The sequence below is a fragment of the Physella acuta genome, unplaced genomic scaffold (assembly GCF_028476545.2).
Source record: "Physella acuta isolate Inbredline_101_S28 unplaced genomic scaffold, ASM2847654v3 ptg000228l, whole genome shotgun sequence".
NCBI lineage: Eukaryota > Metazoa > Mollusca > Gastropoda > Physidae > Physella > Physella acuta.
In genome coordinates, this window is record NW_026731747.1 from 95,804 (window position 1) to 102,754 (window position 6,951).

Consider the following 6,951-nt stretch of genomic DNA (forward strand, 5'->3'; position numbering starts at 1 on the left):
CAGTCAACGGATGGCTAATTTCATGGAACCACCTCACACCCATAATTAGCCTGCATGCATGAACACATACACCCCCTCCCCCACTGCAACACGCATCTAGCTAGTCTAAAAAAATGCTGAGAGTGGGTGGGGAGTGGAGGGTGGGTGGGGACTTCAAGTTATGTCAACGTTTTAATATTCTAAGTTAATATTAATGTTGACTGAACCCCCCCCCCTTTCCAGAACTTGCATACAAAACACACAACATAAACGATGGCGTGTTAGGTTTGATAACACACAACATAAACGATGGCGTGTTAGGTTTGATAACACACAACATAAACGATGGCGTGTTTGGTTTGATAACACACAAAATAAACGATGGCGTGTTTGGTTTGATAACACACAACATAAACGATGGCGTGTTTGGTTTGATAACACACAACACACCGTCTGGCGTGCGTTTGTATCGAGTTTTCCTAGCCTTGTCGACTGTAAGCAGATTCCTCCTCCACGTGGCCTGTGATTGATCGTCTGAAGTCAAGCAAACATTTTCAAACCTGCCAGTTACACGCGCTCTAACAATTTGTATCCACTACACATTACTAAGGTCACCTTGCCTAATGGGCATTTCTAAAAGCTTTCACATAGTACAAGTTAGGGGTCATACATTACAAGTCAGGGGTCATACATTACAAGTTAGGTATCATACATTACAAGTTAGGGGTCATACATTACAAGTTAGGGGTCATACATTACAAGTTAGGGGTCATACATTACAAGTTAGGGGTCATACATTACAAGTTAGGTATCATACATTACAAGTTAGGGGTCATACATTACAAGTTAGGGGTCATACATTACAAGTTAGGGGTCATACATTACAAGTTAGGTATCATACATTACAAGTTAGGGGTCATACATTACAAGTTAGGGGTCATACATTACAAGTTAGGGGTCATACAGAAGAAGTTAGGGGTCATACATTACAAGTTAGGGGTCATACATTACAAGTTAGGGGTCATACATTACAAGTTAGGTATCATACATTACAAGTTAGGGGTCATACATTACAAGTTAGGGGTCATACATTACAAGTTAGGGGTCATACATTACAAGTTAGGGGTCATACAGAAGAAGTTAGGGGTCATACATTACAAGTTAGGGGTCATACATTACAAGTTAGGGGTCATACATTACAAGTCAGGGGTCATACATTACAAGTTAGGTATCATACATTACAAGTTAGGGGTCATACATTACAAGTTAGGGGTCATACATTACAAGTTAGGGGTCATACATTACAAGTTAGGGGTCATACAGAAGAAGTTAGGGGTCATACATTACAAGTTAGGGGTCATACATTACAAGTTAGGGGTCATACATTACAAGTTAGGGGTCATACATTACAAGTTAGGGGTCATACAGAAGAAGTTAGGGGTCATACATTACAAGTTAGGGGTCATACATTACAAGTTAGGGGTCATACATTACAAGTTAGGGGTCATACAGAAGAAGTTAGGGGTCATACATTACAAGTTAGGGGTCATACATTACAAGTTAGGGGTCATACATTACAAGTTAGGGGTCATACATTACAAGTTAGGGGTCATACATTACAAGTTAGGGGTCATACATTACAAGTTAGGGGTCATACATTACAAGTTAGGGGTCATACATTACAAGTTAGGGGTCATACATTACAAGTTAGGGGTCATACATTACAAGTTAGGGGTCATACATTACAAGTTAGGGGTCATACATTACAAGTTAGGGGTCATACATTACAAGTTAGGGGTCATACATTACAAGTTAGGGGTCATACATTACAAGTTAGGGGTCATACAGTAGAAGTTAGGGGTCATACATAACAAGTTAGGGGTCATACATTACAAGTTAGGGGTCATACATTACAAGTTAGGGGTCATACATTACAAGTTAGGTGTCATACATTACAAGTTAGGGGTCATACATTACAAGTTAGGGGTCATACATTACAAGTTAGTGGTCATACAGTAGAAGTTATGGGTCATACATTACAAGTTAAGGGTCATACATTACAAGTTAGGGGTCATACATTACAAGTTAGGGGTCATACATTACAAGTTGGGGGTCACATAGTAGAAGTTGGGGGTCATACATTACAAGTTAGGGGTCATACATTACAAGTTAGGGGTCATACATTACAAGTTAGGGGTCATACATTACAAGTTGGGGGTCACATAGTAGAAGTTAGGGGTCATACATTACAAGTTAGGGGTCATACATTACAAGTTAGGTGTCATACATTACAAGTTAGGTGTCATACATTACAAGTTAGGGGTCATACATTACAAGTTGGGGGTCATACATTACAAGTTAGGGGTCATACATTACAAGTTAGGGGTCATACATTACAAGTTAGGGGTCATACATTACAAGTTAGGCGTCATACATTACAACGTAGGGGTCATACAGTAGAAGTTAGGGGTCATACATTACAAGTTAGGGGTCATACATTACAAGTTAGGGGTCATACAGTAGAAGTTAGGGGTCATACATTACAAGTTAGGGGTCATACATTACAAGTTAGGTGTCATACATTACAAGTTAGGGGTCATACATTACAAGTTAGGGGTCATACATTACAAGTTAGGGGTCATACATTACAAGTTAGGGGTCATACAGAAGAAGTTAGGGGTCATACATTACAAGTTAGGGGTCATACATTACAATTCAGGGGTCATACAGAAGAAGTTAGGGGTCATACATTACAAGTTAGGGGTCATACATTACAAGTTAGGTGTCATACATTACAAGTTAGGGGTCATACATTACAAGTTAGGGGTCATACATTACAAGTTAGGGGTCATACAGAAGAATTTAGGGGTCATATATTACAAGTTAGGGGTCATACTGAAGAATTTAGGGGTCATACATTACAAGTTAGGGGTCATACAGTGGAAGGCAGGGGTCACGAACTAGAAGTTAGGGGTCATACATTACAAGTTAGGGGTCATACATTACAAGTTAGGGGTCATACATTACAAGTTGGGGGTCATACATTACAAGTTAGGGGTCATACATTACAAGTTAGGGGTCATACATTACAAGTTAGGGGTCATAAATTACAAGTTAGGGGTCATACATTACAAGTTAGGGGTCATACAGAAGAAGTTAGGGGTCATACAGTAGAAGTTAGGGGTCACGAACTAGAAGTTAGGGGTCATACATTACAAGTTAGGGGTCATACATTACAAGTTAGGGGTCATACATTACAAGTTAGGGGTCATACATTACAAGTTAGGGGTCATACATTACAAGTTAGGGGTCATACAGTAGAAGTTAGGGGTCACGAACTAGAAGTTAGGGGTCATACATTACAAGTTAGGGGTCATACATTACAAGTTGGGGGTCATACATTACAAGTTAGGGGTCATACATTACAAGTTAGGGGTCATACATTACAAGTTAGGGGTCATACATTACAAGTGAGGGGTCATACAGAAGAAGTTAGGGGTCATACAGTAGAAGTTAGGGGTCACGAACTAGAAGTTAGGGGTCATACATTACAAGTTAGGGGTCATACATTACAAGTTAGGGGTCATACATTACAAGTTAGGAGTCATACATTACAAGTTAGGGGTCATACATTACAAGTTAGGGGTCATACAGTAGAAGTTAGGGGTCACGAACTAGAAGTTAGGGGTCATACATTACAAGTTAGGGGTCATACATTACAAGTTAGGGGTCATACATTACAAGTTGGGGGTCATACATTACAAGTTAGGGGTCATACAGTGAAATTAGGGGTCATACAGTGAAATTAGGGGTCATACAGTAGAAGGCAGGGGTCACGAACTAGAAGTTAGGGAATGCACAACACAAGTTAGGGGTCACACAGTTACATATTGCTCAATTATTGCTGTGACCTAAACGTTGCAAAATTTGCCGGAAGAAAAATGTTTTCCTGAGAATTGTAATAACTGAGATGTCAATCTACGTCTGGGGTGGGGGAGGGGTATAAATATATATAGGCCTCTATATAGATTTTTGAGGGGGGGGGGGGTTGACACCATTAGTTGCTGCACCGGGTGACACCCAACCTAGTGACACCACTGTTTAAAATATTGCTGCATTAAAGCTGTTGATGAGTTAGGCAACTCAAATAACACAATCAAACATATTCTTTTTATAACACAATCAAACATATTCTTTTTATAACACAATCAAACATATTCTTTTTATAACACAATCAAACATATTCTTTTTATAACACAATCAAACATATTCTTTTTATAACACAATCAAACATATTCTTTTTATAACACAATCAAACATATTCTTTTTATAACACAATCAAACATATTCTTTTTATAACACAATCAAACATATTCTTTTTATAACACAATCAAACATATGGTTTTTATAACACAATCAAAAATATTCTTTTTATAACACAATCAAACATATTCTTTTTATAACACAACCATACATATGGTTTTTATAACACAATCAAACAAATCCTTTTTTAACACAATCAAACATATTCTTTTTATAACACAACCATACATATGGTTTTTATAACACAATCAAACATATTCTTTTTATAACACAACCATACATATGGTTTTTATAACACAATCAAACATATTCTTTTTATAACACAATCAAACATATTATTTTTAATTTCTCAAAAAATTCATTTGTGGTCAGATGGGTCTCCTGAATTTAATTAGTAACCTCATTAAGAATTCACCAATCAACCACATTTGTCATACAGGATTATGGCTCAGTTAAGCCAATGCTGAATTAGCATATTAGTAATTAGTCATCATCTGACGAATAACAATTATATATAGAGGCTAGCCGTTATCGGCTAGGCCTTGCTCCAGCTAATTATAGCCATGTCCAAATGTAAATGTTTTAGAAGATATGTTTGTTCACAAACTGTTTTAAGTCAATTATAAGGCAGAGATTTGGATCTTTTTACTTATATGGGAAATTTTCTTTATCTGTCTGAAACAGTACTCAAACTATAGGCTTTTGAAAAACCAAAAGTAGAATAAGTTCCACTTCCGGTTACTGAAAAGCTGATACAGAACGACAAATTTGATATAGTACTTGTATATGAAATTTAATCAACTTTGCTGTAACGGTACTCAAGTTATCATGTTCATAGACACACACACAAACATATGGACAGAATTGCAAAGCCCAGTTTTTCGGACTTGATTACGCACAGAATGCTGAAATTTTTGATAAATCTGCATTAATTATTTTTGCCCGATTAAAATAAGTCCCCTATACTCGGTATATGATGAAGTACTGAGGTGTAAAACGATGAAAACTGTCAAAATTTCCTGTGATTTGTGTGCACGATTACTCTACTTCATCTATACTCTGTAAAAAGTAAAAATGAGATTAAGGAAGCGAATCTCCCCACAACAGCATGACACCACAAACCACACACTGTATCAAGCCAAACCACACACAGTATCAAGTCAAACCACACACCGTATCAAGTCAAACCACACATTGTATCAAGTCAAACCACACACTGTATCAAGCCAAACCACACACTGTATCAAGCCAAACCACACACTGTATCAAGCCAAACCACACACCGTATCAAGCCAAACCACACACTGTATCAAGCCAAACCACACACTGTATCATGCCAAACCACACACTGTACCAAGCCAAACCACACACTGTATCAAGTCAAACCACACACTGTATCAAGCCAAACCACACACTGTATCAAGCCAAACCACACACTGTATCAAGCCAAACCACACACTGTATCAAGCCAAACCACCACCTTGTATCAAGCCAAACCACACACTGTATCAAGCCAAACCACACACTGTATCAAGCCAAACCACACACTGTATCAAGCCAAACCACACACTGTATCAAGCCAAACCACACACTGTATCAAGCCAAACCACACACTGTATCAAGCCAAACCACACACTGTATCAAGCCAAACCACACACTGTATCAAGCCAAACCACACACTGTATTAAGCCAAACCACACACTGTATCATGCCAAACCACACACTGTACCAAGCCAAACCACACACTGTATCAAGTCAAACCACACACTGTATCAAGCCAAACCACACACTGTATCAAGCCAAACCACACACTGTATCAAGCCAAACCACACACTGTATCAAGCCAAACCACCACCTTGTATCAAGCCAAACCACACACTGTATCAAGCCAAACCACACACTGTATCAAGCCAAACCACACACTGTATCAAGCCAAACCACACACTGTATCAAGCCAAACCACACACTGTATCAAGCCAAACCACACACTGTATCAAGCCAAACCACACACTGTATCAAGCCAAACCACACACTGTATCAAGCCAAACCACACACTGTATTAAGCCAAACCACACACTGTATTAAGCCAAACCACACACTACCCCCCCCCCAACCATACGGCTCTCCACACCCAACCACCCTATAACCTACATTTTAAAACACACCCACCACATACCCTACATCATAAAACACCACATACCCTAACCACACCCACCACAACCCTAACCACACCCACCACATACCCTAACCACACCCACCACAACCCTAACCACACCCACCACATACCCTAACCACACCCACCACATACCCTAACCACCCCCACCCCATACCCTACATCTTAAACATTGCAGAAAGTCATTTATATTTTTTACAAGCTTTTATTTAACTTGCTTCCTCTGTCTTTTGTCTGTCGTGCCTTGTCATCTATCGAAACTGCCAAGCAAAATTTCTACCACTTCTATCTGACAGATTCATTTCAAACTTGGCAGGTGGGACAAGACACGCAGACACGCTTGATTTGATTAAGTCGACAACTATAGTAGCTCACCACATTCAAAGTGTGTCGTAATCGTAAAAACAAAGGCGCCATAACACAAAAGCCCAGCGCAAGTTTTAAAAATTTTCCCTGTAGAAAACTCCCCAGTATTC